This window comes from Loxodonta africana, chromosome 19, assembly GCF_030014295.1.
Source record: "Loxodonta africana isolate mLoxAfr1 chromosome 19, mLoxAfr1.hap2, whole genome shotgun sequence".
Lineage (NCBI taxonomy): Eukaryota > Metazoa > Chordata > Mammalia > Proboscidea > Elephantidae > Loxodonta > Loxodonta africana.
In genome coordinates this window covers 60944606-60972273 of record NC_087360.1, presented here as the reverse complement: position 1 = coordinate 60972273, position 27668 = coordinate 60944606, and the positions used below count along the sequence as shown (strand labels likewise).

At 34.0% G+C, this 27668-nt stretch overlaps 1 pseudogene; it reads right to left on the bottom strand.

Annotated features, from left to right (window-relative positions):
* Positions 1-900: 900 nt before the first annotated feature.
* On the bottom strand, positions 901-27579 carry LOC100672240 (methylsterol monooxygenase 1-like; annotated as a pseudogene).
* Positions 27580-27668: the final 89 nt, after the last annotated feature.

Below are 27668 nucleotides of genomic sequence, written 5' to 3'. Positions count from 1 at the left end.
GAGTTACTTTTTTATGATTAGAATTTGCATGTTATTTTAAAAATTCATTTCCTTTCAAATTGTGCCCTGATACTTAAAAGTGTGTCTGTGTTTGTACAGAGCATATAAATGGGTCTTCGTTTTATGCAGTCTGACAATATTTGGCTTTATTCGGAACAATAGGTCCATTTCATTTAGTATAATTACGGACATATTAAGTTTGCAACTCTTATCTTGCTAGTGGTTTTCTATTTTTCCTGTATTTTTATTTATTTTGTTTTTACATAATTACCTTCTCTTGAATAATGGAAGTGTTTTTAATATTCCATTTAATCTATTCTCCTCGATTTATAGATATACCACTTGATTTTTGTTGTTTTAATGATCAGAGAATATATTATACATTTTAATATATTACATTCCACATATATTATGAACAATGTAAGAATGTTATAACAGTAAAATTCCATTAAACCTCTTTGTTCTATTTTTGCCATAAAATTTAATTATACGTATTTGGATTATAAAAATTTACTGTGTTTTATTTAAACTTAAAGACTTTCAATATAAAATTTTAAAATGACTTTTATATTTACCTATATCTTTCCTTCTTTGATATTTTCCTTTCCTGTGTATGCAGACATTCATCTGGGATCATTTCCTTTAGCCTGAAGAAATTCCTTTAGTGCTTGTCTAATACAATTAAATTCTCTCTGCTTTTTGTTTGTATAATTATTATTATTTTTTTAATGTTTGTCCTCATTTTAGAAATGTAATCCTTCTGGGTATAGAATTCTGTATTGACTTTTTTCCCCCACATTTAATATGTATTTTTTTATTTGTACATAAACAGGACTCGTATGTAAAGTAGAAAAAGTTCCCACTAGGAAGATAATTAAAGACTGTTAATGTCCTATTTAACACTTAGCGGCCAGGACACGTGCTTATTTCTGCTCCCAGAAACGATGTTAGCTACTAGTTTCAGTTCAGGGAAACCTGTATCTTCAAGAGGGTTTATAGGAGAGGCTTATTCAGTTTTTTTGCTCCAATTCCTTCATCTTTTCAGTGTAGGCATTAAAATGAGAGTCTGTTCCAAAAATTTTATCCCACCATGTAAAAGTTGGAGCATAGTTTCCGATGAAGTTCAATTGGGGGAAATCATGATACTGTGAACAAATATGGAAAGAGATGAGATGTAAAGGATTGAAAGGAGTATCATAACCACCATAGATATCAATAGTTATCTATCAAATGAAAGGTCAACAATGCCCAAAGAAAAATTATAAGGTCACAAAAAAGCGTGATTCCAATGAAAAATTCATTTCCAAGAATTAAGGTCTCCAGAGGATGTACATATTCAGTCTCTATTCAAAATGGAGCCTGACACTCATGATGAATTTTAGGAATATATTTTGTAATCTATTGTGGTGTAAGAATCTACACAGGAAATAGTGCCAGGTATCCTCAATCACAGCACAACCAAAGCATCTTAGCACAGCAAGTCCTTCACAAATTATTCTTCAATTCTTTCACTCATTTTAGACTTGAAATTTAATGTTTTCCCTTAGTATCTTTTAATACCAGTTCTCTTCTGTTCAATATAAGTATGCGTATCATCTTGGCATTCTTTCTCAATTGTAAGAAATTTTGAAATACTCTGTAAAATAATAGATTCCACAAATCAAAGGCAGCTGGATACAAAAATGATTAAAAAGAAGCACTTTAAAACATTTTCACCAGCTTTCCAATGATTCTGGCTTATACTTCTGAATTTTGTACTATTTCTTGTAAGGTATAAATTGAAACAAAAATCCAGGTAAACAGAACAAGAAAAAAAGAACCTCATGAACTCTGAAGGATCCCCATGTTGCAGTCTGAAACTATGTATTCAACGTATAGTTCCAACATTTTTAAATGGTTCTTGTAGAGGGTTCTCAGGTAAATGTAAATCTGTGGACTCCACACTGAAGGATGCTGAATTGAAGACGCTGACACTTTCTTTTTTTGTCATTTTTCAAATCTCTGCAGACAGCCTTAAAATTCTGGACTGTAGCAAGGGAACTGATGGCCATTATCACCCAGATTAGGTCAGGTGCTTCTGCCTCAAAACCTACCATTCTACACTCCATGGTGGAGCCGAGTTGACATTTGTTTATTTTTGAGCCCCTTAAAATATTTTTATACATTTTTTAAATTGTGTTTTAGGTGAAAGTTTACAAAGCAAATCAGTTTCTCATTGAACAATTAATACACCTATTATTTTGTGACATTTGTTGCCAACCCCGTGACATGTCAACACTCTTCCCCTTTCAACCTTGAGTTCCCCATTTCCATTTGTCCAGCTTTCCTGTTCCCTCCTGCCTTCTCATCATTGCCCCTGAGCTGGTGTGCCCATTTAGACTCATATATATGGTTGAATTATGTGCGTTATTGTTTGTTTTATGGACCTGTCTAATCTTTGTTGAAGGGTGATCCTCAGGAGTGACCTCAGTATGTTAAAAGTTGTCCTCGGGGGGGTCATACTCTTGGAGTTTCTCCAGTCTCTGTCAGACCAGCAAGTCTTGCCTTTTTGTGTGTGTGTGAATTCGAATTTTGTTCTACACTTTTCTCCAGCTCTGTCCAGGATCCTTTATTGTGATCCCTGTCAGAGCAGTCAGTGCTGTTAGCCTGGCACCATCTAATTGTGCCAGACTCAGTCTGGTAGAGACTGTGGTAGTTGTGGCCCATTAGTCCTTTTGACTAATCTTTCCCTTGAGTCTATGGCTTTCTTTATTCTCCCTTGCTGTAGACGGGGTGGGACCAGTAGACATATCTTAAATGGCCACTCACAAGCTTTAAAGGCCCCAGACACTACTCACTATAAAGTAGGATGTAGAACACTTTCTTTATAAACCGTATTATGCCAGTTGAGCTAGATGTCCCCAGAGACCACGGTGTCCAGGCCTCAGCTCAGTAACGTGGTCTTTCAGGGAGTTTGAATATGTCTATGAATCTTCTATGACTTTTTTTGTAAGAAGTATGTAGTTAAGAGTTTCTTTTTTCACAGTCTGACCATCTTTATTTTTAATTGTATATGAGTCATTAAACTATTTATAACAAGTATCACTGAAAATTTAAAATATAATGGCCTTTTAAATCATATTTTTACTATTACTAACCTATTTACATTTTTTTTTTTTTTACTCTTGTATATGTAATTGATTTCCTTTGGCTAATATTCTGAGTGTAAAAGCCTTCAATAATCAGGATATATACAGATATAAATATGATATATTTATATTCAGAAACATAAACATACACATAAAGAGACTCTTAAACATTATTTAATTAATTGTTGTATTTTTTGATTATTTATTTTACAAGTAAATTATCTTTAAAAAAAATTACTGGTAAAGATTAAAAAAAAACAAAACAAGCAAACAAAAAAACTAGAGCCTTTGCATGTCAAATTAAAACACAAAGTCCGAATTTCTGAGCCAACATTTTTTTAGTGCTTCTGTCCATTTCAGCTCATTGTTCTGGAAATAAGAAGAGAGAAACTTCACCTGTATGATTAAATAAGTTAAATTTTGAGTCATTGAAACATGTAATATGCCTTCAAATTTATAGTAGGATTTACCCTTTCAAAGACATGGAAGCCATAAAAGTAATGTGGAGGGGACAGCTAGCACGTGGATTATTCATTATGAGACATTTTGTAAGGATCAGAGGAGTTAAATTATTTTAGAGTAACAATCAAATGTATCACTGTAGAATGAAATGTTATAGGCTCATCATGCCCACTGAAGTTGTTTACATTTCCACTTAATATCTATCATCCTTTCGTAAATAATATCAGTATACATTTTTCATTCATAATTAAAATACTTTAAACTTACTTTAATAATTTGGATTCTTTGTTTTTACAGACTACTCTTGGGATACATCTTCACTTTCCTGTTGTCTAAATACATGCATAAAAAAATATGATGAAGAAAATACAAACATTTTCTTAACGATTTTTATACACCACTTCTTGCTATCCAAGAACACTGAAATACCTCCCCTGCTGACCAACACTCTTTGCATTCCCAAGATGAGCAAGCAAGTAGAATAATTAAAAATTTTAAAGCACTCAACATATTTTGAATTGACATTTTTCTTGGATTTTGTTATTTTTTTATCACTTTTCATCTCTCCTAAATATTTCTATTGCCATCATTAAACCAGCCACTTTATTTCCAAAGACTCTCAATATCATTTTTTCCACAATAAAAACTATCTAAAATAAAGAATGACATTTAATATATTCAAGTATTTCCTGTACAACAATCATTATCTATTTTGAGTGGTATACATTACTTCAGCAATCTCTTTGTCAAAAATTATGCCAAAGAGTATATTCTTCTTTAAAGAATAGTCTCTACTTAATTTTATGAAATACAGTCATAAAGCTCAAGTCATTTTTAATGATAGGAGAAACTAGTTAAGAAATTCATCAATAGAAACAATGACAGAAATTTTCATAAAGAAAATTATTTTTTACTTATGAAGGCATCCCTTTACATATGTATTGGAAACCCTGGTGGCAAAGTGGTCAAGTGCTATGGCTGCTAACCAAAAGGCTGGCAGTTTGAATCCACCAGGTGCTCCTTGGAAACTCTATGGGACAGTTCTACACTGTCCTATAGGGTCACTATGAGTCAGAATCAAGTCAACGGCAATGGGTTTGGTTTGGTTGGCTTTTCTTTATATATTTTCATGTTCAATTTTTGAGAAGCTAATTGCATTCTTATTATTTGCAACTAAGTCATGACTATTACTGTAGATTTTCAGTGATATATTGTTATATAAATTTTATCTCATGTCATCTCTGATTAACTCTGGGCCTAAGAGCAGAACTCCTAGTCTCTTATGATTTGCACAAGAGATTAAAATACTCTCCTGGATTTTCATGAAGTTTAAACAAAATTGTATATACAATGTCTTTTGAATTACATAAAAATTTTAAAAATGCAGTAATATAATAATAATAGAGGGAATAATCAAATAGAACACATTCAAATGCCAATTACGTTGTATTTGATTTCATCCTTAAGAAATACAAGTTGATATGAAGTTAAACATTGACCTTCTTAAAACCCTTTCCTTTCTATTAATTATTGATTTGTCAAGTAATAAACCTGTGTTTAAAGACAAAATTGAAATCCAAATTAATATTACTAATTATACCATAATATTAACTATGAGTTAGTTGGTAGATGTAACTTTTAAAAATCTTACAATTAAAAACCTAAAATTAAAAAAAATTCTATGTACTCATCACTTGTAGATTTTGCAGGTCTACATTTTTTTCTTAGGGGGGTGACTTGTATAAATACAATGATCAGTGCACAGAGAATAATGGATAAAATAACAGGAGATATAATTGACCATTTTATAGTTTTGGAGGGGAGGACATTCTCGATGTAGCGAATTTCTAGGAAAGAAAACATGAAATATTAGGAGTAATTAATAGTAATTATTAAAGACCTTCCTTAATACACTTCCTTATGATTAAGTAAACGTGCTGATATTCTGAACTGACTTATAACCATATAGTAATGCATGAGAACGATCAGGTCATAAATTCATATTTGATGTAGGAACAATCCTATATGTAAAGTTAGGACTGCTGTTCAGTTATCAACTTGATAAGTTATCAGGTTAAGACTGATGTTGTTCTTAGGTGTTGTCAAGTCAATTCCGGCTCATTGCGACCCTGTGTGCCACAGAACGAAACATTGTCCTGTCTTGAGCCATCCTCACAACTGTTGTTATGCTTGAACCCATCGTTGCAGCCATTGTGTCAGTCCATCTTGTTTGGGTCTTCCTCTTTTTCGCTAACCCTCTACTTTACCAAGTATAATGTCCTTCTCCAACGACTGGTCTCTCCTGATAACATGTCCAAAATACGTGAGACAATGTCTCACTTTCCCTGCTTCCAAGGAGCACTCCGGCTGTCTTTCTTCCAAGACAGACTTGTTCATTCTTCTGACAGTCTGTGGCATAGCCAATATTGTTTGCCAACACCATAATTCAAAAGCATCAATTACGAAGCTCCTTTCCTTGGTCTTTTATGGAGACTCTACCATTTCTATTGTTACAGGCGTTGCAATTACATGCTTTCTTGCAAATATTTGGCATTATCATGCTTTTTAAAATTTTCACATTCTAATAGGGAAGTTGTATCTTATAAATTTGTGTTTGCTTGATTATTCATGATATTTATCACCTTTTCATGTGTTTACTGGATATTTCTATATCTTCCAGAATATATAAAGAGTTTCTACAAAATAATAATAAAAAGACAACAGAATAAAAACTGGCAACAAACTTGACTATGCTCTTCACAAAGGAAGATGTAGAAATATTTAATAAGGACATGAAACTGTGTTCAGCTCGGAGGCCTGGCCCAGCCTTCACTTGATTTATTCCTTAGGTATTCGGTACTTTCTGGAGAAAGTATAAGTGCTCTGGATTTTCATTCTTATCTATTTAAATTTTAGTATTAAATTTTTGTTAAATGGAAATATAACTTATTCATTTACCTTCTGGCTTAGTGGTTAAGTGCTATGGCTGCTAACCAAAATGTCAGCAGTTTGAACCCACCAGCTGCTCCCTGGAAACCCTATGGCCTGGCAATTCTACTCTGTCCTGTAGGGTCACTATGAGTCAGAATCCACTCACCAGCAACGGGTTTTTGATTTTATACTGTGAGCTTGCTAAATATACTTATTCAGTCTAGGAATTGTTTTATAGTTTCCTTAGGATTTTCTATATACACGACAGCGTTATTGGCAAAGTCAATTTTAACATTTTCTTTTCTAATTTTCTTTTCTTTTTAATATTTATTTATTATTTTTATGTCTCTTTATCTTACCTCATGGCACTGGCTAGTACTCCAACACAGAGTTGAATTGAAGTGATGAGAGGAGATAGTCTTGCTTTTTTCCCCTGATTCAGTAAGAAAAAGTCCAATATTTCACTATTGGGTATCACAGCAACTCTGTTTTTCTTAGATGCCCTACAGCATATTCAGAGCTTGCTCAGGGTTTTTATGAACGAATGTTGAATGTTGCAATATCTTTTTTCGCATCTACTAAGATTATCCTATAACTTTATTAAGAATTCTGTGTATATGGTAAATTACATTGACCGACTATCAATCAAATTGCATGTTGGGGATAAACTCCACTTGCTAGTGATGCACAAAGCTTTTTATAAATTGTTTCATTGCTAGATTTTAATTGCTAGTATCGATGAGAATATTCTAGGTTATAAAGGGATTGTTCTCTAATTTTTTTCTCCCTTATACGGTCCTGTCAGCATTTTGCATATGTGCTACACTAGCCTCATCAAATAAGTTGGGAATGTTGCCTTACACATCTATTTTCTGAGAGTTTGCGTAAAGTTGGTATTATTCTATATTCAATTAACCCATAATGTCATCTGGGCTTGAAGTATCTTTGATAACAAATATCAAACTTTAGAACTGAGAAGCTCAGCAAATCCAAAACAGTATAAATACAAAAATCACAACAGTCTCGTGCTATGAAAGAGAAAAGTAGTGAGAACAGTCAGAAAATAAGACAGATTACATACGAGGGAACAATGACAATAAACGGTTGGATATTGAGAGAAAAACTTAGAAGGTATATTCTTTTTTGTTTTCACTTTCTATTAGTTTAAGCACACTCGGTTGTTCAATACTGTCAATGATTATTATTTTGTCTTTCCTGCTTGATTTAACTGACCCTGATAAATGCTATAAATCTTTTACTGTTATCTGGATGGCTCAATTTCTTTTTGCATTATTTCTATCCTTGGTGTTTATATTTTAATATGAATAGTTAAGGCTTTTATTTTAATTTATTGTAAATGATAGTAATATATATTACACACTAATGTATTTAATTGTTTAATATATTTATGGTATATCTTTTTTATAATTTTGTTTATTTTGTTATTGAGAGTACATACAACAAAACATATACTAATGCAACAGTTTCTACATGTACCATTTAGTGACTGATTATATTCTTTGAGTTGTGTGACCATTCTCATCCTCCTTTTCTGAGTTGTTCCTTCTCCATTAACATAGATTCACTGCCCCCTAAGGTTCCCTTTTACTCTTTCAAGTTGCTGTTGTCAATTTGATCCCATGTAGATAGTTCTTAAAAAGAGTGTAATGCTCAAGGCAGGCATTTTTTTTTTTTAACTAGCTAAGCTAAACTTTGTGTGTCTTTTCAAAAAACCCTTTTCCCTGTTTTATGTGTGCCTTATATAAGTAGATTACAGTTTCATGTCCCCTCGTTTATAATAGGAGCCCTGGGGGCACAGTGGCTAAGAGCTATGACTGTTAACTAAAAGGTTGGCAGCTTGAATCCACCAGCGGCTCCTTGGAAACCCTATGGGGCAGTTCTACTCTGTCTTATAGGGTCGCTATGAGTTGAAATCGACTTGACAGCAATGGGTTAATGGGTTCGGGGTTTATAATAGATGGGTTTGTGGCATGTATATATATTACGAGCATGAAAATATTTGGTCTCATTGTTTCTATCCTGTATTTTTCATTTACCACATGTTGCAGAGGATGTTTAAGAGGCCTAGGGAGAGGGAAAATTAGTACAAGCATTTTAAAAATCTATTACCTACCAATTTGACATATGGTTTTTGTTAAGAAACTTCTTTCATGTATTACCCTACTTCTCTCAACTTCAAAATATGCCCTTATATTGGCTCTACCTCCTAGTAACATAGATATGTTCCAAGATGTTCCATCTTAAAAAAAAAATCTTGGTTTAGTTTCACTTGATCATCAACCATACTCTTCTTCTTCATCACTACCTAGACTCTCTCATTTTCATTTATTCAAACACAACTATCCGGACAGAATAACACCTAAGGTGGTTTCTTCCTCCTTTTCACATTCCGTTCCAGTTTTACACTGCTTGAAATCTGCCCTCTGGTACCAGGCAGAAAAAAAAAGGGGAGGGGGGACAAAGCAAGAAAAAGAAGACTAGCTTCATCATATGGATCAGTAATCTGTTCATCTCTAGAAGTTTACTACAAAAATAAATGGACATTCTTGGTTTATTATATTAAATCAAAACAAATCTAAAACTATCAGGATAAAAAATAGCATTTATCTTATTTAATTTGATAATTTTAAAGTGAATTGCAGTTTAGCTTTCAGTTGTTATTAATACTCACGAGGGTCAGGAGGAAAATTGCCACTGTCAACACTTCCTCCAGGCCATGTGTTAGATATAGTTAAACAATCTGGAGGCAAATAGCGATCCTCACAGTGGCAGTTCCTTCTATTATTGCATCTCTGAAACCAGGAGAAATGTCACTTTATAAGTAGCTAGAATCATGTAACTTCAGCTAGCATTAAATGACTTACATATAAGTACGATAATTGGAATTTTGTGATAATTGGAATTTTGTGTGTATGTGTGTGTGATCCTGGAATAAGTGTGGCTGCTTTCCATTTTTATGTCATAATTACTGATACTTACTCCCTGAAAATTGCATTTTCTAGAGGAACATTCTATAGGCAAAAGATTGTCTTCCACACACATACTCTCCATACAAATCTAAAAAAGAGTTAAGCCAAAATAATTAGTACAATTCCTGGAATTTAGAGATTAATAAATGAGTTCCATTTTATAATGAGAAATAAGAAATTTATTAAAGAAATATAAATTTAGTGCTACCAGAGGATCAAATAACTGGACTATGCAATGAATTGACATGTTCAAACAGAACTGACATACTACTAAACCTCATGGAGCTTACAGGGTAGAATAAAAAATTAAAAATACATATAAATAAACACACAAACATATGTATGTACACACAAGGTGATTGCTATAATGAAGAAAATGGAGCGACTATTATGAAAATATAACACAGGAATCTGTGAATTCTGGCCCAGAAAATATGGGCTTAGAATCAGTTTTTCGTGCAGCTCTGCATAATATACAAATGTAATCTCTAGAAATAATGAAAAAAACAACTAAAGGAAAACTCTGATTATTGGAAATAAAAGCAATATAAACTGGTTCAAGATCCTAGGACCACAGAAACAATATAGCAACAAGATGTCTTATGAACCCCTGCCCAATATAACAAGGCAACCCATATCTGATGTACTGTAATACCCATATCACGTGAGTATATTATATGTACGTAAATTTTAATACCCAGAGCAACCACTAAGAAAACTATACAAAGAGATATACCCAAATACGTTATGAATAAGTCAATATGGAATTAAAAAAAAAAAAAAAGTTACATAACCTGCAAGTAAACTGAAAAAAGAGATAGATGAACAAGAGACAGAGGAAACAAACAGAAAACAAATGATAAAATGACAGGTTTACGTTTTAACATATCAATGTTTACATTAGCTACAAATGGTCCTGATATACCATTCAAAAGGCAGAGGTTGGCAGAGTGATTAAAAAAAAAAAAAAAAAGAAACACCCAACTGTATGGTGTTTGCAAGAAATTTACTTCAAATGAATGACAAAGGTAGGTTGAAAGTGAAAGTATGGAAAATAGGCACAACCCAAACACAAATTTAAAAAAGGCAAGAGTGGCTATATTAATATTTGATAATGAAGCCATCACTGAAAAAAATTACTAGAGACATAGAGTGGAATTACATAACAAACAAAGGGTCAATCCACCAAGAAGATGTATAAATTCTAAGCATGTACACGCCAAATACAAGAGTCTTAAATACATACAGCAAAAATTGAGAGTGTTGTAAGGAGAAATAGGTATATTTACAATTATAGTTGTGAACTTCAGCGTCCTCCTCTCTGTAAGTGATAAAATTACTAGAAAGAAAATCAACAAGAATATAGAAGCACTGAACAGCACAATCAACCAACAGGATCTAATTGGCATAGATAAACTATCCCACCCAAGAACAAAATAATATACTTTTTTTTCAAGTACTCATGACACATTACCAAGATATGGCCATATTCTTGGCCATAACACAAACCTCACCAGACTTAAAGGAATTGAAATCATAAAGACTTTTCTACAACCCATAACTGAATCAAACTAGAAATTATTAACAGAAGGATAACAGGAAAATCTCTAAACTCTTGTAAATTAAACAACAGAATTCCAAAAAAAAAAAAAAAAAAGACTACATAGATGAAAGAAGGAATGGTTAAGGAAATAAAAAAGTTTATAGATATGTTTCAGCATATCAAAATTTGAGATCTGTGTGGGTAATGCTGGGTTGCAATGGGAATTTATAGCATTCTTTCTTGGCCCCATATAGCCTCTTTTTCCCCCAAGGATACTCTTTTTCCATTTGCACCTCTGCTCCCATAATTTAATTATTATTTTTAAGTACAAAAGTCAGTAGTTTTTAGTATATTAATTAAGTTGGCAACTGTTACTGCTAATTCCAGAACATTTTCACTCCCCCCTCAAAAGAAACCCTTTACCCATTAACGGTCACTGTCCATTACCTCCTCCCCCAGCTACTGGAAATCCACTAATCTACTTTCTGGAAAAAGAGGAGAATGTGTGGGTGCAGACTAACAGAGAGCTTCTATCTTTGGGAAAGACAGGATCACTGAGTAAGCAACACCCCAGAGACTTGGAAAAACAGAACCTGCCTAAGTCTGAGGCTAGATGGGGACAAGAGAGAATTCTTCCCTTCCTCTGCCCCCAAATCTGGAAGGGTACCCAGAACCAAGAAATAAGGAACAGTAGTCTACCACTTGGTGAGGGGCAAGTGCATAAAGAGAGACCTCTTGAAAGTGTAGGAGAAAAGGGAAGGCTAAAAGTTGAAGTGAGAACATAGACATTAGGAAAAAGACACGTGGAAAACCAGCCCCACCATAAATACAAGGCAATGTTTACAGAATTTGAAGATAGTAGGGCATTGAAGGTAACTATAACAACAACAGAATCAACTGACTATATTAAGTCAACAACCCACACAGATGACCTAGCAGGCATAAACACTACCTCAGTCTACTATGCAACTTGTAATACCCACTTACCAAAGAAAAATCATGAGACATATAAAAAGGTAAAAAAAAAAAAACTCAGACTCAGAGATGATTCCAACGTTTGAACTAGCAGAAGAGGAATTATATATATATGTGTATATATACATACACACACGCACACAAACATATATGGATCCCTGGTGGTGCAGTGGTTAAGCATTTGGCTGCTAACCAAAAAGGTTGGCAGTTCAAATCCACCAGCAGCTCCATGAGAGAAAAATGTGGCATTTTGTTTCCTTGGTGATTTATAGCCTTGGAAACCCTATGGGGTTGCTATGAGTCAAAATCAACTCCAAGGCAGTGGGTTTGATTTATGTGTGTGTGTGTGTGTGTGTGTGTGTGTGTGTGTGTGTGTGTATACACATACATACATATATATGTATGTATGTATATATATATATATGTATGTGTGTGTGTATATATGTATATATATATAAAATGGTTGCAGCAGTTCATTGACAAGGCACTACCAGAATTCAAGCAGGATTCAGAAGAGGAGGGATAACATTGCTGATGTCAGATGGATCTTGGCTTAAAGGAGAGATTGCTAGAAAGATGTTTACCTGTACTTTATTAACTATGGAAAGGATTTCGACAGTATGGATCATAATAAATTATGAACAAGGTTGTGAAGAATGGAAATTCCAGAACACTTCATTATGCTAATGAGAATCCTGTACATAGACCAAGAGACAGTCATTCAAACAGAACAAGGAGATGCTGCATGGTTTAAAATCAGGAAAGGTGTGCCTCAGGGTTGTACCCTTTCACCATATTTATTCAATCTGTATGCTGAGCAAATAATCAGAGAAGCTGGGCTATGTGAAGAAGAATGGGGCATCAAGATTGGAGGAAGTCTAATTAACAACCTGCGATATGTAAGTGACACAACCTTGCTTGCTGAAAGCAAAGAGGACTTGAAGCACTTATTGATGAAGATCAAAGGCTATAGCCTTCAGTATAGATTATACCTTAACGTAAACAAAACAAAAATCCTCACAATTGGACCAATAAGTAACATCATGGTAAACAGACATAATATTGAAGTTGTCAAGGATTTCATTTTACTTGGATCCACAATCAATTCCCATAGAAGCAGCAGTCAAAAAATCAAATGATGTATTGCACTGGGCAAATTTGTTGCAAGACATTTCTTTGAAGTGTTAAAAAACCAGGATGTCACTTTAAGGACTAAGGTGCACATGACCCAAGCCATGGTATTTTCAATCACTTCGTATATACACGAAATCTGCACAATGAATAAGTAAGACCAAAGAAGAATTGATGCCTTTGGATTATGGTGTTGGTGAAGAATATTGACTACACCATGGACTGCCAGAAGAACGAACAAGTCTGGCTTGGAAGAAGCACAGCCAGAATGTTCCTTAGAAGCAAGGATGGCAAGACTTCATCTCAAGTACTTTGAACATGTTATCAGGAGTGTCCAGACCCTGGAGAAGGGCATAATGCTTGGTAAAGTAGAGGGTCAGTGAAAAAGAGGACGACTTTCCCGAGACAGATTGACACAGTGGCTGGAACAATGGTCTCAAATATAGCTATGATTGTGAGGATGATGCAGGACAGGGCAGTGTTTTGTTCTGTTGTATATAGGGTTGCTATGAGTTGGAACCAACTTAATGACACTCAACAACAACAATGTATATATATTTATATATAACATTAAAGGCACTAATTAAAAAGATGGAAAATATGATTAATAGATGGAGAATTTCAGCAAATAGAGACTATAAGAGTCAAATAAAAATATAAGAAATTAAAAAAATAGAAATGACATTCTAAAACCGATGAAGAATACCTTCAGCAGGCTTATCAATAGACTTGACATAGCTAATGAAAGAATCGGGGAACTCAAATATTGATCAGTAGAAATTACACAAATGAAATACGAAGAAAAACCCACACACAGAAAAAGAGAGAAGAGAATCCATGAGCTTGGAGACAATATCATACTAACACATGTACAATTGGCGGGAGGTAGAGGGAAGAGAGAGAGGAGTGGAGACACAGAGAGAGAGAGAGAGGTTAAGGAAGAGAAAGACAGAAGAAAAGAAGAGAAAAAATATTCGAAGAGACAATATCCAAAAATTTTCATCAAGTAATATAATACATAAAACCAGAGAAACAATAAACTCAGGAAAAAAATTATAATTTTTTTTTAAAAAGGAAGCTAGGTACATCATCATATTAAAATTGCTGAACTCTATGATAGAAAAAACTTTGAAGGGTAAAGGGAAAATAATTATTATTACCGAGAAAGGAACAAAAATTAGGATTATGAAAACTCTTGTTAGAAATTGCACAAACCAAAACACAATTGACTGACATTTTTAAAGTGTCAGGAAAAACTGGTGGTCCAGAATTTTATATTGAGTGAAAATATATTTCCAAAACTGAAAAATAAATAAAATATTTTTCAGGCAAACAAATCCTGTGAGAATTCATTACCAATAGTCTTGTACTACAAAGAAACTTAAAGGAAAGTTCTTCAGGCAGAAAGAATACGAAATCAGATAATAACTTAGATCTAAACACAGAAATGAAGATCTCCAGAAATTTTTAAATGAAGGTAAATTTTAAGGGCATTTTTCCTTAATTTAATCACAAAATCAAAACCAAACCAGTAGCTGTAGAATCAATTTCAACTCGTAATGACCCTATAGGATAGAGTAGAACTGTCCCATAGAGTTTCCAAGAAGAGGCTGGTGGATTCAAACTGCCAAAGTTTTTTGTTAGCAGCCAAATGCTTAACTGCTGCAACACCAGGGTTTAATCACAATAAGAAATAAATTACTGTCTAAAGAAAAAATAATAACACTTTATGAGTTTATTGCAAATGCTAAATTAAAATGCACGACAGCAATAGCACAAAAGATAGGAGGAGGAATTAGGAGCAAAATGTTATAAGGTTCTTACACTACACATTAAATTGCATAATCTTGTTTGAAGGATGTGATTAGTTAAAAGTGTATGCGGTAAAACCTAGGGACATCCTTAAATTTTCTTCTCTTTTTTTAAAAAGATAAGCCAATAAAATTTAAATAAAAAAAATAGTAAAGATAAAATCACAAAAATTATTCAATCTAAGAAGAGGCCAAAAAATCAGAAAAAAAAAAAAAAAACAATTTGCAAGATGGATCTTTCAATCCATCCATATCGGTAATTATATTTATAAACAAAAATCTCTAATTTGAAGAATAAATTTAAGATTTTGACGCGCTCAACCCGCTGCAGTTAGCTCGATCTCCACCACTTGCAAATATATGGGAAGAAGCTGATAAATCTGAAGATAGTATTTTGTAGCCACCACTTGTACCAGCCTGTACCTTCTTAATCCCTCTATCTCTGTAGATAGGCTGGCTTCACCATGGACAACTGGAACACAAACTTTTCCAACGTCACCACAGGCTGATATTTTTTTTTAGCTGGCTTCTGAAATAGATGTCCTTTTAATAGAGCAACATCTTGGTCATGCTCAGAATATTGTGGCAGAGCATTGGTACCTAATTAATTTCTATTGTTCATCAACTGTAGGGATAGAACTGGCATGCTGCCTTTTTATTACTTAGCCCTTTCTGGTCTTTCTGACTTATGGCAGACATAATGGCTGGACATCCAGCAGTATTGTAAGGTTGAGAGGATACCTGTCCAGGATCTAAAGCTAAAAGCTCAAGAGAGTTAGGGTTACTGATTACATAGTGGAACAACAACAACTATACCGGACTGCTAGTGTCTAGAATTATTTTGATTGATGTGTGTGAAAAGGGAGGGCCTTAAACTATTTAAGCCAGTTGGTGATTTTTGTTAACTGCAGACAAGTTTCAATTCTTAATTCTCAAGATACGATTATGTTGTTTAGAAATGATAATGGAATTTGAAATTATAGCCTTAACTCTCAATTATATGAAATATTTGGCAAAATCAAAACTATGGGAACACTGAAGTGTTAAAAGTGACTGCATTTATGTGGAAAGATTTTGGGAAACCATAGATAGATACATAGATGATAAGCGGATGGATAGATAGGTAGGTCGCTAGATAAGTAGATACAGGAATATATACATTCATAGACAGAAAAATGGTGGTACACAGCCATGTTTTTTTACATAAAATGGTACACTAACAAAATAACAAAACTGCATGTTTAGTGTGAATCAATCTACATAAAGTTTTCATAAAGTTATGAAAATATGTTTATATTAAAATTTTTTTTTATTTATTCATATATATTCCTATAGTTACCTTCAAGAATGTTTGTAAAAATATTACCAGTGTTTATGTCTCCACTATGTGATTTGGAGAGATTTTGGGTTTCTTTCGTGCACTTTTGCCATCATTTACATTGCTTTAATGAACATATATTCTTTGTAATACCTATCCAAAAAGTCATCGCATCAAACACTTCATGACCTATGGAATTCCTTCTATGAAATATGATGTTATTAAAAAAGATGTTATTAGGCAGGTACAAAGTGCATGTGAAGCATGATTTTTAATTCAGTAGATACACACAAACTTGACCAGAAAAAAATACTACGTATTTGTGGAAATATTAACCATGTCAGTTCCTGTGTGTGAGTACAGATGATTATTGTTTTCTTATTTATATTTTCACTATTTTGTGATTTGTCTGTATTGAACACATACTTTTATACTAAGAAATAATTTTAAATTATTATCATTAAAAACAGAGAAATAGAGTTTAATGGCATTTTAAATTGAGGAAAATAAAGCTGTCTACCTTATTATCACCACAAATGGTTCCACTTGGTACCCACATATGGCTGTAATTTTTATGCCTGGATGGATAATACAGGCTAATGCATATGTCTCCTTCTACACCAGCATAAAGGACAGCAGCATCTTCTTTTGAAAATGGAAATTTATTTGTATATATACACATCAATTTTCCACAACGTAGATTACTACAAATATACCAGCAGAAGAAAATCATTATTTTTTCATCATGGAAAAATAATAAACATTATTTCTAAAGAAAGAAACATCAAAAGCAATCATTGTGAACAAAACAATATATTCACTGAATTGCCAAGCACTTCATCTGAGGGCACTGTCATAAATACCAACTATAACTAAACAGGGAAACCCTGGTGGCACAGTGGTTAAGAGCTATGGCTGCTAACCAAAAGGTTGGCGGTTTGAATCCACCAAACGCTCCTTGGAAACCTTATGGGGCAGTTCTACTCTGTCCTGTATAGGGTCACTATGAGTCAGAATTGACTGGATGACCACTGGTTTGGGTAACTAAACACTTTAATAATTATGTGTTACTACCTGATTTCATGCTTTTCGAATTTCCCAGAATGTCCCCTTCTTTCCTTATATGCCTTTTCTTGTGGATAAATCTCATTCATTATTTAAGACACAGCTTAAACTTATACCTTGAGAGGAACCTGCTCCACTCTTAGATTATGTTTAGCCACTTGCATTGTGTTCACACAAAACCCTGACTTCTGATTTTCTAACATTCGTAACATCTGTAATTACTTAGGTACTGTAATTTCCCCTCAAAAACTAAGACTGAAGAGAATAGAAGATATATGTGAAGCCAATGATTTATATCCAGCAACTGGTAGAGCATCTACCGTGTAACAGTCACTTAGTAATTTTTTACTTTATGGAGGTGGTGAAAAATATTGAATATGCCGTGGACTGCCAGAAGAACGAAAAAAACCTGTCTTGGATGAAGTACAGCCAGAATGCTCCTTAGAAGCAAGGATGTCAAGGCTTTGTCTCACATACTTTGGACATGTTCTCAGGAGGGACCAGTCCCTGGAAAAGGACATTATGCTTGGTAAAGAGGAGGGTCAGTGAAAAAGAGAAAGACCCTCAATGGGATGGATTAACACAGTGGCTGCAACAATGGGCTCAAACATAGCGACAGCTATGAGGATGGTGTAGGACCTAGCAGTGTTTTATTCTGTCGTAGATAGGGTCACTATGAGTTGGAACTGACTCAAATGCAGCTAACAACAATTTTTAACTGAAAAAACATAATGCGTATTTATTAATGTAAAGAGTTCAGATAAAGTTAGTTAGAATGCATTATCCCACTTCTCTGAGGACCCTGCTGTCTAGAGACTGTCCCAACCCTCTCTGGGAACCAATGACAGCTCAGCTTGGCAGTGTATTGGTATTCATAATTACACTCAACAATACCTGTTGCCGTCAAGTCGATTCTGACTCATAGTGACTTTGTAGGACAGAGTAGAACTGTACCATAGGGTTTCCAAGGAGTGGCTGGTGGATTCGAACTGGCAAACTTTTGGTTAGAAGCCAAGCTCTTAACTGCTGTGCCACAAGGGCTCAACAATAGTATATATATAAACTTTTCTGTTCCACCTATATGTGTAAGAGAAAGAAAACCAACCAGATGCAATGTTAAAAAAAATTTTTTAATTTATTTTGTTGCTGTTGAGAATACATACAGCAAAACATACACTAATTCAATGGTTTCTACATATAAAATTCATTGACATTGATTACCTACTATGAGTTGTACAACTATTCTCATTCTCTTTTTCTAAATTGTTCCTCCCCCATTAACATAAACTCGCTGCCACCTAAAGTTCCTGTATAAACTTTCAAAGTTGCCCTCTTCTATTTGATCCCAAATAGATAGTTCTTAAAAGAGCATAGTGCTCAAGGCAGACTTTCTTTTCTTTTTTTTTACTAATTAAGCTAAACTATTGTTTGATTTTAAGAAGACCTCAGGGGATATTTTTGGTATAAGATTTAGAGATTATCTCAGGGCAATAGTTTCAGGGGTTCATCCTGCCTCCATGGCTCCAAAAAGTCTCGAGTTCTTGAGAATTTTAAATTCTCTCTTAAATTTTCCTCCTTTTGATCAGGATTCTTCTATAGAATCTTTGGAATTTTTGAAGACATAATGGCTGATAATTTTCCAAATATTATAAAACACATTCAGGAACAAAATCAAGAAGCACTGTTGTGATAAATATAAGCACAATAAGACATATCATAGTGAAAGCACATACATACACACACACAAATCCCTAAAAAAATTTTTTTTTAATTTACTACCTACATATGAAGCAGCAACAATATAACTGACAGCTGACTTTTCAGCAGAAAAAAGGGATATTTTCAAAATAGTCACACACTGTATCTACCATCCTACCAATCTAAAACAAAAATTTATCTCACAAAAACTTTTGTGCTAGATTTTCAGATAAAAAATAAGAGTATTTAGCACCAGCAGCTTGGAACAACAACAACAAAGCAATAAAGATAATTCTTCAGAGAGAAGGAAAATTATCCTAGGCAGAAGCTCAGAGATGTAGGAGAAATGACAAAAAATATAAAAAGAAATTCATAGGCATCTAAGTGGATTTTGGTGGTACAGAAAAAAAATAATAATAATGTCTTATGGTATTTAAAATACAGGAAGAGTTAAATTACTTCATAGTAATAACAAAAAAAAATACAGTGGTCAAAGTATGGTTAATGATGTTAAAGTGTTTTAAGGTCTTTACTTGCCCGATAAGTATTAAATGTAATCATTTATGTTAGATTTAATAAGTCTTGTAGGCACACAGGAAACCTGGTGGCTTAGTGGTTAAGAGCTACAGCTGCTAACCAAGAGATCAGCAGTTCAAATCCACCAGGTGCTCCTTGGAAACTGTATGGGGCAGTTCTGTTCTGTCCTATAGGGTTGCTATGAGTCGGAAACAACTCGACAGCAATGGGTATTTTGGTTTTGGTATGCACACAGTAATTTCTTAAGCTCTCAGTAAAAGAATAGTAAAAATGTATAAGTAACAAAATAACACAGGAGAAAATATAAATATTTAAAATACTTAATCCAGAAGAAGGCAAAAAGGAAGATGGAAGAACAAGCAACAGGTAAAAAAAATAGAAAACTATAAGATGGTATGCAAACTCAGATGTCAGAAATTCTATTAAATGGAAGCTGAATAAATGAATCAATGAAATAATAAACCAACTGGACACATGAGTGGGGCATGAGGGGAATCAACGTGACAGCAAACTGATTTAGTTTTTCTGGTTTGAACTAAAAATGAAGACCATTTGAACAGCACATTTGACACCAACTTTCCTAGTATATAAAATGCTGTATTCAACAATGGAAGAAAATACATTGTTTTTACGTGCACAAGAAACATTTACCAAAACAGAGACTATGTTAGGATGAAAAGCCTAAACAAACTTCAAAGGATTAAAATCACATAGAGTAGGTTCTTTAATTACAATGGAATTAAGCTAGAAATATTAAAATGTTAAGCAATAGATAATCATTTAGAAAATAAGACATACATTTTTAATAACCCCAAGTTCACAGGACACCCTGGTGGCGTAGTGGCTAAGTGCTATGGCTGCTAACCAAATGGTAGGCAGTTCAAGTCCACCAGGCGCTCCTAGGAAATCCTATAGGGTCGATAGCACTATTTTTTTTTTTTAAGTTCAAAGAGAAATGTCACAATACAAATTAGAAAATCTTATCAGAATCGTCACTTATAGAATGTACCAAAATAAACAGTAAATGAAAAGTGCTGTACCATTTTATAATCACACCAGTAGTGCATGAGAAATGATGATAGTCGTGAAGAGTGTGCTTCTTAGTTCAAGTAGATACATGAGACTAAATGGGCAGCTCCTGTCCAGAGGCAAGATGAGAAGAAAAAGGGACAGGAGCTGATTGAATGGATGTGGGAAATCTGGGGTGGAAAGGTGGAGTGTGTTGTCGTATTATAGGAAGAGCAACTAGGGTGACATGACAATGTGTGTATAAATTTTTGTATGAGAAACTAACTTGAGCTGTAAACGTTCACTTAAAGCATAATTAAAAAAAAAAAGACACAACCTAAAAAAAAAAAGGCCCTTATAAAAACAAAAACAAAACTCTCAACCACTTTGAGATTCCAGCCATTATTCAACAACTAGAACTAGATCAAATAACCCACAGATAACAACTACACCACTTGACAAAATATATGAAATGGCTCTTTTCAGATATTGGGCATTAGGCAGCAGAAGACTGTGACCACTGAGAGAAAGAAGAAAAGTGGGCCCTCTAATTGTCCCAGCTTTTTGCCTGGAGGCCCTTTCCATATTGCGGCAAGATCTCATTGAGGGGAATTCAAGGAGGCTGAGGTGCTGGAATCTGAAGCAAGGCTACCAGAGAGGAAACAGCTCCACAAAACTGCATGGATCCTCTTTGAATCTTTGCATCACTACCAAGCTACACAGGCTATGGTTGAATTTTCCCAAGACCAGGCAAAGAGTAACATAGAATGCTAATTCATAAACAGTCATGTTTGTTGTATTTGCTTATTCTTCCCATTTTCAAATATGATATGTTTTTATAACCTAGACTACAAATGTGGGCATGCCCTAAACTTTTGTATGCTTCATTTGTCTTATGATTTTTAGCAAAATCTTATAATAATGCTACTTAGTAATATTTCAAGTGTTTAATAAAATATTCAAATTTGTTCATTTAAAAAATCCCACTTAAAGAAGTCAAGGAAAACACTGCGAATTACATATTTTGGTTATTGTTAAATAAGTAACATGCGGTAAGAAGCAGTTTTCTCAAGGTCACATGCTATCATGAGGTATATCAGAAACTACAAATTTTTTTTTTTTTGATACTTTTTCAAAGTGATCTTATCCAAGCCTACAGAAAAGCTCCAGGAGATATTCAATATTTCATGTAGGATACAAATATTTCATATAATTAAAATTTTTTTCTTCAAATACATCATTTCAATTTATTACTTCAGTTAAAGGTAGCTGAAGCTCCAAAATCAAAGATAGTCAAGGTTCAAATGGAATATTTTATAATCAAACTTTCTTAGCATAATGCTAATATTAATCATCAAAGAATTGTTGGTTAACTGCCATATGTTTAGCTCCGTGTAAGATATGCATATGTGTACATGTATGCATATATGATCATCATGTATTTGTGATATTTTGACAAAATCAGTATACTTAAAATCCCACCAATGGATAAATGTGAGTGCATTATTATATTATATATTATATCATGAATACTTTTTATACTTTAGAACTGAATATTTAAGTCATATCAACTGAAAAGAGTGGTCTCAGTAGCATTCTAGCTGTAGGATTTTAATAATAAAGTAACTATTGCTAAATCTTATACAGTACAACTGAAGGGTAAGTCCTTCTTGTCAATGGTTTTTGTAAGTGACTAATGACAGTCCTGGCAACACCAACGAGATGTTGGTTACTATCATTCCATTTTACAGACGAAAAAAAACCAATGACTTTGGCCAACGTAGCAAATGAAGTTGGTCAAGAAATTTTAATATGAACCCAATTTGGTCATAGACTACTTATTCTAAACTCCATACTACATCAGTATTGGAAAATTACTAAGGGTCGTTGATTTCACCACTACAAGTATAATCATTTGTTAAGCTAAAAATGGTGGCGTGCAAAAAAGATCAGTTCTACAAACCAACATGTACTTAGAGTGCATATATGTGAGATGGAATTGACTCAAAAGCAACAGGTTTTATACGTATATCCAGAAGTTTGTAGAAATAATTATAAATAATATAAATTGTTTTCAAGGTATTTGTAATTTGACTAGTTATGAACTTAATTCAAAGACAGACAGTATTTTTAAATTTAGGACAGTAAGTACAAATCATCTATTCTTAAAACTGTATATAAGTTTTATTACTTACTTAAAAGTACATGGTATAAATCCTCCAGGACTTAAGCCACAGTTCCCAAATTGATCACTCCTAGAATTAATTTCTTCAAAACAGGCTTGAGAACCGTATAGAGTACCTGGAAAAAGTAAAGAGATTTAGTCATATTGACCATAAACCAAATCTCAAATACTCAATTAAAAAAATTTTTTTTAATTGGAATGATTTTAAAATACGTTATTCAAAATATGTTTCAATTCTTAAAATCATTGAAAAAAAGAAAAATCACACAGATTCCATTTTTTAAATAAAATATTTGAAGACTTAAAGTGTTCTTTTCTCATATCTGTCTTCATTACCTAGAAGGCACTTCTTAAAATTCAGCACCATTTTACTTTCCATTGTTTCATTTTTTTCTACATTGTATTATATTTAAATTATGAAATCAAAACATACGTATAAGTCTACAACTTACTTTTGCATCAATAAGCCAAAAAAAACCCATTGCCATTGAGTTGATTTCTACTTATAGTGGCCCTACAGGACAGAGTAGAACTGGCTCATAGGGTTTCCAAGGAACTGCTGGTGGATTTGAACTCCCAAGCTTTGGTTAGCAGCCAAGCTCTTGATGGCTGTGCAACCAGGGCTCCTCTGCATCAGTATGTCTCTCTCTATATATCGATATACCAATCTAATTCTTTTCCTTAAGCACAATTTGCTCAGAACAAAAAACTTGGAGGCACTTTTGACTCTCACATCCCATAATTAGTCCATCTGAAAAAAATCTTTTTTTTTAATTACTTTTGTTGAAAATCTTCTGTATTTCCCAACTCATTAAACTGAAAACCTGTCTACTTCTCAGAAACTGGATCCGCCTTAGTTTAAAGCTAAGACACTATTCACAACAGCCAAAAGGTAAAAACAGCCTAAAGGTCCATCAACAGATGAATGGGTAAGCAAAATGTGATACATAAATGTAATGGAATATTACTTGGTCATAAAGAGAAATAAAGCCCTAATACATGCCACAACATGGATGAACCTGGAAAATATTATGCTGGGTGAAATAAGTAAGTCACAAAAAGATAAATACTGTATGATCTCATTTATATGAAATATCTAGAATAGGCAAGTGTAGCAAGATCTAAGTTTATTAGTGGTTACCAGAGGTGGGCTGGCGGGAGGGCGGGGGGAAGTTGTTGCTTTGAGGAGACAGCTTCTATTCAGGATAGAAAAGATAGTAAATGGATAATGGTGACGGTTAACTGGCATGATGAATATAATTAATGTCACTGAATTGTACATGTAAAGAATGTTGGAATGGCCAATGTTTTATCGCATATATATTTACCACAGTTACAGGGTCGCTATGAGTCGGAATTGACTCGACAGCACTGGTTTTTTTTTTTTTTTTTTTTTACCACAATTAAAAAAGTCTGTGAATCCAGGTATGTGCTTTTTTATACTCCTATTCTGCTTTTTTTTTTTTTTTAATTCTGCAGCTGTGTGCTTATCAATAAGCAAGAATTTCTCAGTTCCTATTATGAGCTTACGAGGTTTTACATTTCAGTTCTGTCATGGCAGGCAATAACAAATAACATATTTGTTATTATTTTTAAGTAGAGTTTTAATTTCCAAGATCCTTAATGAGGTTTTTTTTTTTTTTTTTTTTTGTAAAATGCTTCATCAAGAATTAAAATCATTTGCTCCAATATAAGGACTAAATATACTTTCTCATCTTATTATAGATATTAATTAACCATATTGACTTATCATCAGTCCCCAATCTAATGGCTGTATTAAATTTCTTTCCTCAGATACATTTTTTTCTGTTCTCTGAGCTGTGTTGGCTTTTCTCAGATGTTTAGTGATTCTTAGTTGTATGCCCATCTTTGCAGTTGATAGCCATTTTGTTTTTTATTCTTATTTTTATGGTGCTTTAAATGGAAGTTTTTTTTTTTTTTTTTAGGTGGAAGTTTACAAATCAAGTCAGTCTCTCGGACAAAAATTTGTATACACCTTGCTATTTACTCCTAGTTGCTCTCCCCCTAATGGGACAGCACACTCCTTCTCTCCACCCTGTATTTCCGTGTCCATTCAGCCAGCTCCTGTCCCCCTCTGCCTTCTCATCTCACTTCCAGACGGGAGCTGCCCACATAGTCTCATGTGTCTACTTGAGCCAAGAAGCTCACTCTTCACCAGCATCATTTTCTGTCTTATGGTCCAGCCCAATTCCTGTCCAAAGAGTTGAGATAGCCATTTTGCAACCCCTCCTACTTCTAGTTATGCAGAAAAAAAGAGCCGGACTTGTTACCAGTCCAGTGGGGAAGGATTGGCCCATTTGATTGCCTCTGCTATGAAAATCCCAAATAATCCCTTGCTGCTATTCCCATCCTTTTCTATCCGAACTCTTTAAACACATCCTGTGTCACAGTTTTATTTTTCATCTCATTCCTAAATGCTTAATACCAATCAAAGATTTCATAATTGCTGGTAGGATACTTCGGCAGCTGGTATCAGTTTACACCTGCCTCTGAAAGTCTGCTAATCTCTGAATTCCATGTTTTCTAATAAACCCTGTATAAGAATAGCAGTCAGCTTTTGGAAGGCCTCCTTTACTTAAAAAGCAATAAATTCAGTTTTCTGGTTTTGTTTCATAAAATGATTTCAGGAACTATTCCACTGAGATTGCTTGCATTTTCAAGTGTGACTATGTTACTTCGTGTATGTGTGTGATTTAATTATATCTGTATTTGCATTTGTGCATATTTTAATGTTTACAATTATACTCATTTGTCCTATATAAAACAATGCTATTATAGATAAGAGTAAGGATAAGATACTTGAATCTATTCAGGTCTGGGTTCTCGAATCCACAAATTCAAATGATCATAATTTGGAATTTTATCTTTTTTACATTTTGTAGAAATAAGTCAACATTTTATTTCCAGGTGAGTTCTAAGAGAATTTTTTTAAAATTTCTCCTGAGGGTATATATCATCTGTTTCTATAATCCTTTAAATATTTATATTGAATTTTTCATGTTATTATCAACCTGGAAATTTCTTTTCAGCTTTCAAAAAGTAAAAGCAATGGAAATCCAATTATAATAAATACCTTTACCGTAGATTTCTTCACATAGCCTGGTCCCATCCCTACATTTTCCTTCCATACAGACCCATTGGTTCATGTTGCATCTATAGCCATCATGAAGATAGAAGTTCTCTGGACAAAAATTAGAGGAACCATTGCAATACTCAGTGAGATCACATTCATCCTCTGATAACCTACATATTTCTCCTTTTTCTCTTAACTGAGGGAATGAAGAAAATAATATTGAATAAACCAGGATGAAGTCATAAGCATGACAAAGACTATGATTGTTTAAATTATGTGGTTAGTATAGAAATGACAGAGTTCTTACTTTACACTGAGTGCAGCATGATCCATGAGCACAAACTGCATTTCCTTTGAATCTACATGTTTTATATTCACAGCATGGATCTCTTCTACACTCCTGAAATGCAAATCAAATACTCCAAAGTAAGCAATGCATTTTGCTTCTTTCAAATAAATTTGTTAATGATGATAAAAAAAAAAAAAAAAACTATGGAATACATGCTCAACACCCATGTTAACCAAGCATGGTTCCATTTGTTTATGTATTTATTCAGCAAATATTTATTAAATTCCTCAAGTGGGTTGGAGCACATTGGAGGGGCAAGATTTTCTGAAACATGCCCATCCATTATACCACCATGGCCTAGGCACGCAGATGGACCTCTGATTCTTACTGATACAGGCAGAATCAAATCAAGATACAATAAAGGAGAAGATATACTTTAATATGTTTCTGATATTAAGTAGCTATTATTTGAATCCCCCCAGAGGTGCCTCAAAAGTAACTCCAACCTAGGTCATTTATTTCATTATTAAAATACCATAAACATTAGTCCTGGTATAGGTTACTTCAGTGGTTCTCAACTGGCAGCCATTTTGACCCCAGGAGATATTTAGCAATCTCTGGAGATACATTTGGTGGTTATAAACTAGAGGGCTACTGGTACCAGATGTGCTACTGCCATTTAGTGAGTAGAGACCAGGAATATAGCTAAACATCCTATAATGCACAGGACAGCCCTCCCCATATCCTCTCAACAAATAATTGTTGTTGTGTGCCATCAAATCTATTCTAACTCATAGCCACCCTATAGGACAGAATAGAACTGCCCCATAGGGTTTCCAAGGCTGTAATCTTTATGGAAGCCGACTGCCACATCTTTCTCCTGCAGAGTGTCTGGTGAGTTGGAACAGCTGACCTTTCAGTTAGCAGCCAACTACATAACCACTGTCCCACCAGGGCTCCTTCAACAAATAATTATCTGGCCTAAAATGTCAATCTTGCCAAGCTGGAGAACTTCTACCTTGCATCGTGACACTGATGCTTGTGAATACTGAATTTCCATAATTCTCCTGCACAGTTCTGCCTCTCAAAATGTCACTGCTCTGAAAGTGGGATTCCAGAGGAAAAAGTTATAAGGCAGGGATTTAAAGCTCAATTATTGCATATTTAGTGGAGCATATTAAGTAGATGCATGACTGCCATTTCTCAGTGGAAGATCTCAGTGTTTGCATACGGTCACTTGTAAGACAGATGTAAGCAGATGCAATGGCATGGTGCTGGAAACATCAGTGGGCTCTCTTACATATTTAGACAGCAGAAATTTTTCATCCATGTTGAGAGTATTCAGGAGGGACTAAGCCATTTAGAGAAGAACTACTGACTCCATTTTCCGACTTACCAATAGTTCCAGGTCCATGCCACTCACTATGAGTTTCACAAACCTCTCTCTTTCATTATATTCTCTCCATCTCTATGCTCCCCACCTCCTTCCAATCCAAAACTTTA